The 14,716-nt window shown below is 42.0% G+C and overlaps 1 protein-coding gene across 2 annotated transcripts in view; it reads right to left on the reverse strand.

The window, feature by feature from the left end:
- Positions 1 to 14,716, reverse strand: part of LOC128869275 (GATA zinc finger domain-containing protein 10-like) — a 146,415-nt gene that overhangs the window by 56,951 nt on the left and 74,748 nt on the right. For both annotated transcript variants that reach the window (XM_054111811.1, XM_054111812.1), the window contains one exon: positions 13,703 to 13,767. The gene's annotated coding sequence lies outside the window, so the exon portion shown is untranslated. The remainder of the gene's footprint in view (positions 1 to 13,702; positions 13,768 to 14,716) is intronic.

Below are 14,716 nucleotides of genomic sequence, written 5' to 3' on the forward strand. Positions count from 1 at the left end.
TAACTCTTGTCCACAAGAGCGCTCGGGTATAAAAATTGTATATACAAGGTGAAGTTAAAAATAAACAAGTGTCAGTAAAAATGAAAATTGAAACACCTGTGAATATGAAACCATGTCGACCTATCCTATGTATGTCTATAACGTCCGATCGTGGCAGATATAATAAAAGATCTACTCGAAAACGAAATTATAAGACCATCAGAGTCCTCATTTGCCTCACCCATTGTTTCCGACTTTGTGTAGACTGCAGATGTTTGAATAAAGTAACGACCATCAGAGTCCTGATTTGCCTTACCCATTGTTCTCGACTTTGTGTAGACTGCAGATGTTTGAATAAAGTAACGAAAAAAACATCATATCCGATGCCAGTGATGGATGATCATTTCGCCCAGCTAGCAGGTAATTAATAGTTTTCCATATTAAACCTACGAATGGGGTATTATCAAATAGAGCTCGACGAACATTCGAGCAGTTTACGGCATTTGTTACCAACGAAGGCCACTATGAATTCAATAGAATGCCTTTTGGGTTGGTCAACGTTCCGACTGTGTTCTAAAGAGTAATGAATAGATTGGCCGCCGAAATGAAACCGCGGGAATTCTTGGCATATTTAGATGACGTCATTATACCAAGTCGCTCTATTGAGGAAGGTCTACAGCATCTCGAGAAGTTTTGGGTTCTTCTAAAAAAAGTGGGTTGACACTCCGAATCGACAATTGCAAATTTTTGCAAACTAAGGGATCTGAGATGATTCTTGTGTCTCATAGGCTTCCGAAAATTTGTCCCTGATTACTCCTTGATAATATAGCCATTAACAACACTTTTACACAAATTCGAACAAAATATTTTTTTCTGGACTGAGCTACAGCAGACAGTGTTTGAAAGAGTTAACAAACTTTTGACAACCACTCCAGTGTTGGCCCTCTACGACCAATGTGCGCAGGATGAGGTTCACATCGACGCTAGAAGTATCAGGCCCGCAAGCGTAGTGATGCAATCGTACGGCGATAAGACATGACAATCAACATTGTACTACAGTCGTCACTGTACAGACACCGCGAGTCGACACTTGCCAGAAATTTCGCTTAGTGACTGTCTGAGCAGCACGTTGAAAATGTGGATCCAGCCGGTTCTATATTCGAAATAACGTCATGCAAATAACGTTTATACCATGCAGATCCAAAATATAAAACTACGCAAAAAGGTTTGGTTCGCGAAAATGCATAAATATATTAAAAATTATATCGCGGCGTGTGCTGAATGCTGATATCGGAAAGCAAAACCCTGTAAGGTAGAAGATCCAATGCACTTCGATCCGTTAGAATCGATACTTTTCTGCCTGATTCACATTGATCACTTCGGTCCGTTTGTTCGTAGTAAGAAGGGAAATTGTTACGTATTAGCAATTTCCGACGCATTCTCCAAATATCTTCTAGTTAAGTCCGGATATTTCGGATTGCCGGTTAAAGTAATCATCGATCTTGGGACCGCCTATACGTCGACATTATTTCACATTGCCAGCAAAACGGTATAAGACACATTAAAACTGCCATACGAACTCCACGGTCTAATGAGCAAGTCGAGCGTGCTAACCAAACTATCTTAAACTATTTAGGTACTTCCGTTGATATTCCGAAATATTGGAACTTGGTATTACAAGATTTGCAATTAAGCATTAACTCAAAAAATAATAAAACAACCAGTTATAGTCCAAATGAGCTAATATTTAACTTTAATTTGCACGATATTGTACACAATCAGTTAGTAGCCGCCGTACACGACGGCATAAGCGAAACCACTGGAAAATTTCGATAGACGAAAAATAATAGAAGAATTCATAAGATCGCGTAATTTTTCTTCTGGTTACAAATCTAGCAAACTTAAACCCTGGCATCTCTCCTGAACTCGACGATGACTACTCAAGTAGTAACGATTCTGAAGACAACGGAATCGGGGACGATTCCATATCAGGAAGGGCCGACTGCCAGGGAGCTGGTAGCCCTGCAGCTGGATAGTGTTACGAACAATGTGGCGTCGATACCCTGTTTTGCGCGATCTAAAAGCTTTCGAAAGAGTGTTTCAGCTCATTGACCGGAATGTCCTTCAGGATGTCGGTACAAGCCTTTTGGATACCTTCTACGGACGCAAAACCGAATACGTAGAAGTCACAGGGAACCACATCAGGCGAATACAGTGAGTGATTGATGGTTAAAATGCTATTTCTAGACAAAAAAATAGTGAGTGGATCGATGTGATGGTGCATTATCATGCAATAAGCGCCAGCTTCCTCCTTCGCGGTATTCAGGGCGAATTCGATGAATGCGATGCAACAAACGCTTCAAAACGCCAAGATAGAAAATTGCATTGACGGTTTGGTGCATTGGCACCAACTCCTTGTGGACAATTCCCTAGGAATCATAAAAACAAGCGTCGACAAACGAGCATCGACTTGAATTTAGTCTTCTCCAAACGCGATTTTTTGTTTGGTGGCTCGTCTGGGGCCTTTCACTAGTCACTTTGATGCTTAGTTTCAGGTTCATGGTGGAAACACCACGTTTCATCACCAGATACAATGTTGTAAAGGAACTTCTCGTCTTTTCGCGCCTCTTTAATGAGGTCTTTCGAATGTAGAATTCTGAGCAATTTTTGGTCCTTAGTTAACTTGTGCGGAATGAAACGTGCACAGACCTTTTGTTAACCCACATGATCAGTTATAATGCCATAAATCGATGTTTTGAACATATTCAACTCCGATTCCATGAATTTCAACGATTATTCCGACTAATTTTTATGCATTTTCAAACACGTTTCGGTAAACTTTTTACTGGTTTTAAAACAAAATTTGATATTAGCTTTTTGTTCGAGACTCATTTTTGTACCGATGACAAAAACATACTGACAATTTGGATGCAATAACTTTGTAGAATGTCAGGAAGATTTCATTGGAAGTCAGCTAGAGATGCAACTTCCAACACACTAACTCATTAAAAAGATGGTGCCATCAAAAACATTTTTATATTTATTTTGGAATTCACCTTGTATGTATATAACAACGCACAAGGAAGAAATGGAAGTTTGAAAAATGTTTTTTAGTTAAATTGATTGTAGAACATAAAGAAATGGGTATTTTTATACCAAATGTAGTGACTACATTCTGTCAAAAAGATATCGGGAATCGTTCATTTAAAAAGCGCGTGTTGCACCTATGTCTAATTTTTTTGGTGGAATGTTGGTACAACTGTCCTCTATAGTGTCGCATAGTTTGAGCGTGATCAGTGAATTATCTTGTTTTTGGCATTTAATTATATCAGTCATCACTATGGATAAAAATATCGAATAAAGAATTTGTTTTGAATTTTATTTTTTGAGCGGAATTTCCTGTGCCGAATCGTTGAAAATGTTGCAGAAAGCGTATGGCGAGTGTGCTTTATCAAAAACACGGGTCTACGAGTGGTAAAAGGCATTTGCAGAGGGCCGAGAAGTCGTGGAAGATCTTGCCCCGATCTGGTCGCCCATCAACGTCTTGAACGGATGAAATCGTCAACAAAGTCAAGGAAATGGTGCTGGAAAATCATCATTTAAGTTTGAGGGCGGTTCCAAGAGAGTTGAATTTTTTTCAAATTCATCGGAAGAAGGTGGCTGAAGACATGCTTGAGCAAGTGGATTCTGATCTAACGTTTATCCAGCGCATCATAACAGACGATGAGACGTAGGTATATGAGTTTGACATGCAAACCAGTCAACAGGCGGCTGAATAGCGCTATCCACATGAGCCGAAACCCAAAACACCACGTCAAAGTCGGTCAAAAGTGAAAGTCATGCTACTCGTTTTCTTTGATTATCATGATGTTATGCACTCGAAATTCATTCCAAATAGTTCTAGAGTAAACAAGGAATATTATTTGGAAGTTATGCTTCGTTTGAGATAGAATGTGCGTAGGAAACGCCCCAATTTGTGGAAAAAAACTCATGGATCTTGCATCGTGATAACACACTGTCTCACAAGGCTCATATTGTGAACATTTTTTGGACCAAAAACTCGACAAATATCATCGAACAACCACCGCATTTACCGGGTTTAGCTCCATGTGACGTTTCCCTTTTCCCAAAACTTAAATTTCCACTCCGCGGACGCCGCTTTGAGTCGATAGAAGTCATTAAAGAGAATTCGCTGTAAGAGCTGAAGAAGATCTCTTTAAACGCGTTTAAAAGGTGCTTTGCTGACTGGACTAATCGTTGGCATATGTGTATTGCTTCGAATGGAGCCTATTTTAAAGGCGACAAAATAAATTTTGATGATTAAAAAACTATTTTGCGTTTCAATGAACGAATTCCGGTTCTTTTTTGACAGAATGTATAAATACTGAGAATATTTAAAAATCTAGAAATGTTTTAAAAATTTGTATTTTGTGATTATTGAATTTGGTCTGAAAAAAAAATTCCAAACCACTTATATTTTACACTGGCGGTATCTGTCGAAATACAGTACAATGCAAAATAAATGATTCGAAAAAATATTTGTTCAAAATATATTTTTTTGATTCTAAAAAAATATTTGGTAAATATACATATGTACATAATGCACAAGTGTAAATATCGACATACCCAGTTCAGTTTTTTTTCTATACATATTCACAATGTTTATAATATTGTAGTTTTCGCACATTTTTTTATAAAAATTCTTCCTAAAGTAGGGCATTAGGGATGGTGAGGGTCGCTTTCATCCCTAAGGTTGTAAGAGATGACTGCACTAGCCACAAAAGCTTTAGACCTATCGACATGACCTCTTGCATGCTGAGAAGTCTCGAACGGCTAGTGGAGTTGCATATGCGTCAGAGGTCGCTGAAAGTATACCCACTCTCTCCATTTCAGCATGCCTATCAAAGCGGCAAATTCTGCGAGCCGGCACTGCAGCATCTTGTTGCTAGCATAGAACATAGCCATTGACAGGAGAGACTTCGCTATAGGCATCTTTTTGGATATAGAGAGGGCTTCTGATAATGCTAATTTCGACAGTATATGCAGCTCTGCCAGTAAACATGGTGTAGACCGGGTACTGGTGAATTGGATTCGTTCAATACTAGCCCAAAGAATCATCACGGTGCGGGTGGAGGAGGATCTGCTGGTGTCGTCCGGGGTTAACAGAGGCTGCCCCCAAGGTGGTGTGCTGTCTCCATTGCTCTGGTGCATGGTGATCGATCCTCTACACACCACCTTAAATGATGCTGGAGTCTACACACAAGCATATGCGGACGACGTTGTCCGTCTGATAATGGGCCCTTCCCTTATGAACATCTGTAGAAAAGTGCAGAAAACTCTGGATATGATTGACACTTAGGTGTTGTCCTCTTTATCAGAAGAAGGATGCTTGATGAACTCGTTCTGCCTAAGGTAAAAGGAGTCACAGTCCAGCTATCCAAAGAAATCAAATATCTTGGAGTACTCCTCGATAGTAAATTTCTTTGGAAGTCACACGTTGAAACAAAGACATCCAAAGCGTTGACAGCTTTCTGGCAGTGCAAAGGTGTCTTTGGGAAAACGTGGGGTCTATCTCCTAGCGAGGTCCTGTGAATCTACACGGCTATGATAAGACCTATTATCACCTATGCATCAGTGGTCTTGATGAGTAGACTCCCTCTCGTGGGAGTTAGGAGGACCTTATCGAGACTACAACGCACTGTGGCCATCTGTTGCAGCAAAGCTTTTCTGACTACTTCAGGCCCGACATTGTATGCTCTGATTGGTCTACCACCACTTGATGCTTTGATCCAAGGAGAGGCATGGATCAAGAGTCCTACTTGAAAAGAGATACAGTGTGGTACTGCCACAGGCTCAGTTACGGTCAAACTCTGAAAATGAGCCGGGCAAACTCTGTTTTCGCATTTTCACGGATGGCTCCACGATCGAGTACGGCCCGGCTCTGGGGTCTACGTGGAATCCAGCAGGACAAAACTGAACTCTGTTTTTGGGATGCATGCATCTGTGTTTTAAGCGGAGGTGTATGCAGTTCAAGAAGCGATGAACTTTGTTGTGGAAAATAAAAGGAGAGGCAGATCTATATGTGTCTGAAGCGACAATCAAGCTGAGCTCATGGCCTTAGACAGACCCGCAACCACATCAGGGGTAGCGAGTCCGGCAAATCTAGGCTGAACTATGTCGGTAGACATAATAGCCTGATGCTAACGTGGGTAACGAGATCTCTGACTCCTTATCTAGGATGGGCTCTGAGGCCAACTTCTTTGGCCCAGAGCCCATTTTGCCACTCCCTTTTGCAGCCATCAAAGTCACGGCAGTGACTAAGGAGTAAACTGATGTTATCTGTCATATCCGACCGACTGTCGCAAACCCTCCTGTCACTAAGGAGAAGGGAGTGCAGACGGCTGGTTGGACTGATGACGGGCCACTTTCTATGGACGAAGCACATGGAAAAGGTAGGCATCTCAGACAGTGTACTCTGCCCAGCTTGTGAAGAGGAGGATGAGACGGCGGACCACTTCCTGTGCGTCTGGCCGGCCTTCGCGAAGCAGCGACCATCATGGCTCCTTGGCACCACAAGATCTACTCAGATTTCTTCGAAGATCGGGTAAATTTACAGAAAATTAAAAGGGAAACCAAGTGTAGTACAATAGATTTAATTAATGTCTGACTGCCGCGCTTGCTAGTTATCCCGACAAAAGAAAAAAAAAAAATTCGAATCTCTGTGAACGGCCCAAATGAAGAACATTTTTTTTCTATTAGCGGCTGCTCCTCGACAGGCAATGGCAAACCTCCGAGTGTATTTCTGCGATGAAAAAGCTCTTCATAAAAATATCTGCCATTCGGTGTCGGCTTGAAACTGTAGGTCCCTTCATTTGTGGAACAACATCAAGGCGCACGCCACATATAGGAGGAGGAGCTCGGCCAAACACCCAACGAGGGTATACGTGCCAATTATATGTATATATAGCAATATATAAGAATAATTGTATTCTACTACTCCAAAATGTGTAAATAATCGGGTCGCATATAGTTAAACGCTTTCAAATCAATTGTATCAACTTAAGTCGGTTGTTTTGTGTTGTTTACTTCGACGTAATTCGATAAATTAGATAGTATGATATTATTTTATATCCGATTATTATTATTTAAGATATTGTTATAAGAAAACTACAAAACAGATTCCACGAACTCTTTTAACCAGCATGTGTCATTGAATAGCATAATTTTTAGTGTCGATTATACATCTTTGTTGCTTGACAGCCGTTATGAGTGAATATTGAGGTTTAATCATGGATAATACAATAGTACTACTGCGCGATGTGCGCAGATTGTGCAAATCACTCGGAGTAGTGAAAGTTTTGGGGAGACGATTACCAATTCCAATTGCATTAAGAATTGAAAGTAAATGCATATACCTTTCGTTATCGTTTCCTTAGTTTTGCCTCAGAACAACTCGAATTGGACCACGAGCTTGTTCAAAATACATCTTGTATAATTGCAGCAAATGGGGATTGAGAACTCCGCACCTGACTTTTAAACAGCTAATATATCGGCACAGAGTGACTGCTTGATGTGATTGTTGGCAACCCAGAAATGGTTCAAACCTTCAAGTTGTATATAAGAATAGAAAATGAAATGAAGAAAGCCAATAATTATTATTTTATTTTATTTAGCCTATTTCCGCCATTTGTACTTCATAAAGTACAGAAAAATGGGATGCTTTTCCAAAATTTTAACGGGCAAACTATTGCCAATTTTTCTGAGTGGCCACTCTGAAGTTTAATTGAAAGTCCGATCTAGACTTTAAATTTTTTATACTACCATACAATGCGACATGTAAGCTATGACAAAGCAATGCAAAATCAAAGGTGCCGTCTTTTAAGCAGTGCGTGTTTGCAAAGAATAAAAAGTGATTTAAATAACATTCTTAGAAAAAAAGTGTCCCAGAAGACAATAGTTAATAGTTATATTAGATAATAAACTTTATCTAAGATTTTTTGCAAGATGGTTTATATTTTATTTGATATGCGCGAAAGTTTAGCGTACTTTTTAAAGTACAGCCGGCATAATGTACCTACATAGTAAATGTATTACTACAAAGAAAATTGCTTTTCGTGGCCAAAATTATTTTAGAGGTCTTGACGCAGTGTTAATACTCTATTGTGTGATGATAGTGAAACTATTAATGCAGAAAATCCTCATCTGATCACCAGTTTACCCGAGCTAGACCTAGTAACTGACTCAAAATAATTTGATGAGGTTTATGTAGATGAAGATAGGGTTCAAGTGATCAAAATATTGATATATGTAAATTTGTGACAAGAATGCATTTATTTTTCAAGATATTAAATAGGTAAGTTTACGTAAATATTTTATATTATTTTTCCGAAATATATTGTAAATTTACAGAAGTCTTAAAATAAATATAATAGACTTTACAATCCCGTAGAAAAAATAGCATATTTTTGGCGACGCACTCTTATGCACCTACAAACACATATCCTGCGTGCTTATAATAAAACAAAAATAAAATCGTGTGCAGTATTATATTAAATGAAGAAAATGTATATACATAGTAATGCCGGTTGTACTTTATACAGTATAGCCTGGGAGAAATTTTTTAAAATTATTTGTATCATGTAGAAGGCAGAAGTAGCTACTGTACAAAAAATCATAAAAATATATACACGGGTTCTATTCCCGATAGGGTGTAAGGCAGATCGCCTCCGCGTGGTGCACCCTGGATAGCGTTAAATGATCTGCGGCCTTAACGGCCATTTTTTGATAACCTGAACGGTGACGACCCCTGCATTCGCCTTTGGACTAATCCTACTTTTTTTACGTCCTAGAATTTTTCTGACTCCTGTGCTGGTGGTTGCGGCATTCTGCCACCTGAATATGTTAGGGTGAAACTTAACAGAAATGGCTGGTGGGCTAATGCCGTGACCGCTCCCGCCCCATTAAAACAGCAGGTCTCGCAGTACCGTTCCAAACCATTAGCCATTAGGTTGGTGGTGGCGATGCCTGCCGCGGCATAGACAACCATGGGACCTCTAAGGGACGACTACACTTTAAGGGCTTACGATAGCGGCATCGAGTGGGGACCCACTTAAAATAAAACATGAATACGAACTCAACAAGCACAACAAAACAAACCAACACACAGAACTTCAGGTGGTAGCGGGAACTCGGAGCCGTGTCCTAAAATCCTCTCTCGTAAGAGAGGAGGGGCGAAATCGCCTCCTCGCAAATTCCCGTGGGGTACAACCCCGAGGGCTGAAGCTCTTAGTGGCAGAAAAATGTCGGAATCAACTAGTCGGGTAGAACACAAACGGGACACTGAGGGGAAGTCGGAACCCACTTCCAGCAAGAACGTGGGGGTCACAAGCGGGAACGCGCTTATGGTATGTAGGCGACTGCAAGCGGAACCGTCTGCGTTTCCAAATTTAGCGGTACTGGATGGGGTGGCCAGTACCAGTAAGGGGTCCTCCCTCAGTTTTCCGAGGGCTTCGGGGTTGCCTATTCGGCGACCCCCTGATAAGCTTAAACAGCAAGTAGGGCAAAGCACACGGTCTTGCTACCAAAATTCTGGAACGATACGGCGACCAAAATGCTTCTCAGCTATCTGAGAAACATTCTTAGACGCTTGAGTGGGCCAGGAAGGTTCTGCGAAGGCAGAGGAAACGGAGTGGGTGCACCACAAGTGGATTTGGGGGTAAAGAGGAAGCGATCCCAGGAGGAGGAAGTCTTCCTCGAAAAGAGACCCAGGACTGATGCCGGTCTGCCCAAATCATTAAGCGAAGTCGCTAAACTGGCAAGCTACATCACTCTTGGGGTCATGGACAGCGGTAGGGAGGACGGCGCTACTTCCAGGGAGAAATGGAAGAGGGTAGCGTCCGCCGTCTCCGCCGATTACCGATGGGTCCAAGACTGAAATAGGGTCTGGAGCCGGATGGTACTTAAACGATAGTAATAAGTATCACTATGCTATGGGGGGAATGGCAACTGTTTTCCAAGCAGAAGTTTTTGCCATCCTAAAAGTAGCCGAATGGATAATCGAGAGGAGATGGAGCGGGAAACAGATTGGAGTCTTCAGTGACAGTCAGGCTGCATTGAAGGCCCTGGAGAACGTGAAGCAAACCTCAAAGATTGTTCAAGAATGTAAGAAGAAGCTTAATTCTGTCGCAAGACAAAACAGGCTTGTACTTATATGGGTTCCGGGACACTCCGGTGTTCAAGGAAACGAAATTGCCGACGAATTGGCCAACCGTGGATCAGCGGTGCCCCCACAGGGGCCAGAACCAATAATCGGAATCAGTCCCGCAGGAATAAAGAATTGGATCAACGATTATGTAGGCAATCTACATAAAGAGCGATGGTCCGGTCTAGAACGCTGCAAAGTGTTTTGTGACAAGTCTGAACAGAAAACTGTCAAACTTTCTACTAAAACTTAGAAGGAAAGACATTCGGTTGATGGTCGGCATCATTACAGGACACAACCCATGGGATCAGCATATGGTCACCATTGGAATCATCGAGGACCGGATATGCCTGTCATGCTTGGAGGAGGCGGATAGCACTGAGCACTTTCTCTGTGAGTGTCCTGCCTTTGCTAGAGCGCGACTACGAGTATTGGGTTCCGATGTCATGGGAATGAGTAATATTCGTTCTCTAAAACTGGAGGATATTTACAGATTTGCCAAAGAATCTGGAAAATTCTCACAGGACTAACTATCTCTATCTCTGTCTCTATTCTTTCCTATCTCTTTCTCTGATACTTTTCTCCCTCCCTCCTTGACTATCTACCCCCTTTCCAGAGCTTTAAATACAATGGGCTTTTTAGCCTGAGTGTTTTAGGAGCCACCAAATCTCCTGGTGCTCCTTGGCTCATCCTCTTCAAATTCAAATTCTTCATGAGGGTGCTAAGGGAAAGCTCTGGCTGAAGCGAAGCGCAAGAAAACCGGCGTTATTGTAGGGACGGACGCAAACTCCCACCACACCTGTTGGGGAAGTCCAACGTAAATGCAAGAGGGGAGTCACTTTTTGATTCTATTTTAAACGAAGATTTGTTTATTTGCAATAGGGGTAAGGCCCCACTTTCTTTACTGCAACCAGGGAAGAGGGGCTGGATCTTACCCTGGCCTCCTTCTCACTGTTAAACCGAATTTCCGATTGGAGGGTGCTTAACACCCACTCCTTTTCGGATCACAGGTATATTCAATTTTCTCTCACTGAAACCCGTCCGAAAACACCCTCCTACAGGAATCTGAGGAGAACGGACAGACCAGTCATGCGGCTTATCGGTGAATCCTAAGGATTTTAGGCCAATCAGCCTCCCATCTTTTTTGCTGAAACCCCTTGAGAGGCTGATTGACCTACACGTAAAAAGCGAAATTCCTCGGGGGCGTTTTCGCACACCCAACATGCTTACTGTACACCTGCACACAATTGTTAAGGATATTGAGCAATCTCTGTATCAGAAAGAACTCGCAGTTGGCGATTTCCTCGACATTAAGGGGGCTTTTAATAACGTTCTCCTGGAGGCAATCACTAAATCTCTGGGAAAGCTGGGGGTTGAAGCCGACCTTTCCAGGTTCATCTACAGAATTCTTAGCGACAGAACGGTCGTCGCAGAGTGGGGCGGAGTCTCTCTCCGCGAGCAGGCACGCCGCAAGGCAGTGTTCTCTCACCATTTCTCTGAATCATTGTTATCAATGACTTGCTGGAGGAGCTGGTGAGGAGGGGCTGTAGGGTGATTGCCTACGCCGATGATGGGGCATTAATTGTTAGAGGAAAGTTTATAGATAGCCTGTACGATTTAATGCAGGGATATCTGAACATAGTTGTTCGAGGGGCAGCAGACTGCGGCTTATCGGTGAATCCTCTTAAGACGGAGCCCGTCCTTTTCACGAGGAAATATAAAATACCTAGAGCTCAACTCCCCTCGATGGGGGCGCTTCGTTGGAGCTCTCTGGCAAGGTGAAGTACCTAGGTCTAATCCTTGACAGTAAGCTAACGTGAAAGCCCAACTTTGAGGAGAGAGTAAGGAAGGCAACAATCGCCTTGTATGGATGCAAGGGCGCATTTGGCAAAAGATGGGGCTCTCACCATAATAAATCCTGTTATATGCAGTCGTTGTCAGGCGGAACTCACTGGAGAGGGCGACATATGTTAAAAAGCTAGAGAGAGCTCAGAGGTCTGCACTCATTGGAATCAGTGGGGTGCTTCGAAATGCTCCTTCCCTGGCACTTAATGTAATGTTTAATGTGGTACCTATAGACATCGTAGGCAGAATTGCCGCTGCACGTACCGCAATCAGACTGAGGGGCTTGGGCTATAAGCTCAATCTCCCATATGGCCACTCAAGCGTCCTCAGAAACTTTGAGTTCATCTCCTCCTTGACGGATCAGTGTGTGCCCTCGCTTAGTCCCAGCGGAACTTTCTCCACCCACATTCCAAGAAGGGAGGAGTGGACCGGTGGCAACACTTGGGGACAGGGCCTAGTTTACCTGTTCACGGATGGCTCGAAGCTGGACGGTAAGGTTGGAGGGGGAGTATTCTGCAAAGAGCTCCCCATCAAACTCAAATTCAGGCTACCGGATCACTGCAGTGTGTTCCACGCAGAGGTGGCCGCAATTAAAGAAGTAGCTGACTGGCTACTTAATGTGCGTAATAACTGTTAAGAAGGTAAATATTTACTCCGATAGCCAAGCGGCAATTAGGGCCCTAGGCTCTGTGATGGTGCATTCGAAACTGGTCAGGGAATGCCTGGTCTCTCTCTCGATTGCATCAGAATTCTTCGATATAAAGATAATTTGGGTACCTGGTCACAGTGACATTGCAGGAGACGGCGAAGCCGCCGAGCTGGCCAGACAGGGGACCTGTGACAACCTGCGCTCTACTCCTGGAAGGATGGGCTATGCACCAACTCAGCGAACGCTGGGCAAGTACACGAATGTATAGGGTCGCGAAGTCCTTCTGGCCACGTTTGGATAGGAGGCGTTCGAGGGATATCCTGGGAATGACAAAATGTCATCTCTCAAATTTCGTGGGCATCATCACGGGGCACTGTCCGCGAGGTACACATACCGTGAGACTCGGAATTACTTCGAGTCCTTTTTGCGTCAGCTGTATGGAGGATGAGGTGGACTCATCTCAGCACCTGCTCTTCGGCTGATCAGCTCCCGCGGGACTAAGATTCAAGCACCTTGGTTCTCACTTCTTTTCTGCGCCTGCTGATATAGCAGGTATTGAAAACAAAAATCCGATGAACTTCATCAGCAGCATAAAGAGTCACCGTTCGTAGTCCACAAACACAAAACCTTCCCCATCCCTTTCCCTTTCGTCCTCTTTTTTCCTTCACCTCTTTTTCCCCTCTAGCAATGGTATCACAAAGGATGAACCAAACTTCTTCGTCCAAGTGGGACCACTCTCTGGGCAACCATCACTACCTAACCGAACATAACCTATTCCCGATGTTGACGAGTTAAAGAAATTTGTATTTGCTCCGCCTTTCATATGTTATTACAATATTTATGGACATGAACTAAATGAATGGCATAAATAATAATATTATGTAAAACAAACTTTATTAAAAAATAACATTTAATTTTGGGAAAAATTCCAGATTTTAAAGAATAAAAGCAAGAATTTTCTGACTTTGAAATCCTTAAAAAATGTTTTTTACTTTTTGTGGTGTATCTCGCTTATTTATATGACTTACTTTACTGAACATGTCGATTTCTTGGGAAAGCATCCTCGTCATACTGTACATGATGAGCCGTTCTCCTGGAAAGATCATAGTGAAAAGTAAAATCACACAGCTGGAGTGATAGTCAACACTAAGTTAAATTAAGGGTGGGCCGTCAAACGATTGAAACTTGAACTAGTGATAGTTCTTAACATTCTAAATACAATATATTGGTATTAAAGCAGAAAGTTAGGTTAACATCTGCAGCTTATGATATACGCTTAAACAAAATTGGAAAATATTAAAAATTTCATTGTCAAATAGGTGATTCCCTTCTGAAACTAAAAAACAATTACGTTATTAGCCGTTTTAGAAATGTTCGTTAGCTACCGCGCTGTTCCAAACGTTAGATGACCCACTCTGAACAGATATTACTATATTATACATATTAAGAGCTTAATCTTATCACAAGTAGGCTGAATATCAGTATAAAACTGTAGGCTCCAGTCTTTGCGGGCCGATAATTTTTAAACTCCACCAACCTTCTGTAGAAAGACCAATAATATGTACAATTGAAGTATTCTTACGTAATCTCATTTTATCTGCATTAATACTGGTAAAATTCAATTTTTTTAAATCCGTAATAAATTTATTTACTTAATTTGAAAGTGCCTTATAATCAGGTACATACTATGGTGACTGTGAGGAAGCAGAACTTAGTCCGTTTGCCCTATTATATTATCTTAACTCGGTCATCTATTCGGAAGGCATCGTAGTCATCTACGGTATGGGAATAAGTTTTCGCCCACGTAAAAGAGGTGCCGCTGCTGATACTATTTTTTTGTTCGCTCTAGTAATATGTTAGTGATTTGATGGTGTATATGTGAGGTCTCGATCGCAGTAGTTGATATTCGTTTGAAGCGTAAAGATCCTTTTTTATCTGACGAATAAATTTCTACGTTCGTCCCGAAAAACAGCATTGCGGAAAGTCATCCTTCATTATTACCTACCGCGACACATTGATCAATATTTGCGGTACTCACGCTT

Source organism: Anastrepha ludens, chromosome X (assembly GCF_028408465.1).
Source record: "Anastrepha ludens isolate Willacy chromosome X, idAnaLude1.1, whole genome shotgun sequence".
NCBI lineage: Eukaryota > Metazoa > Arthropoda > Insecta > Diptera > Tephritidae > Anastrepha > Anastrepha ludens.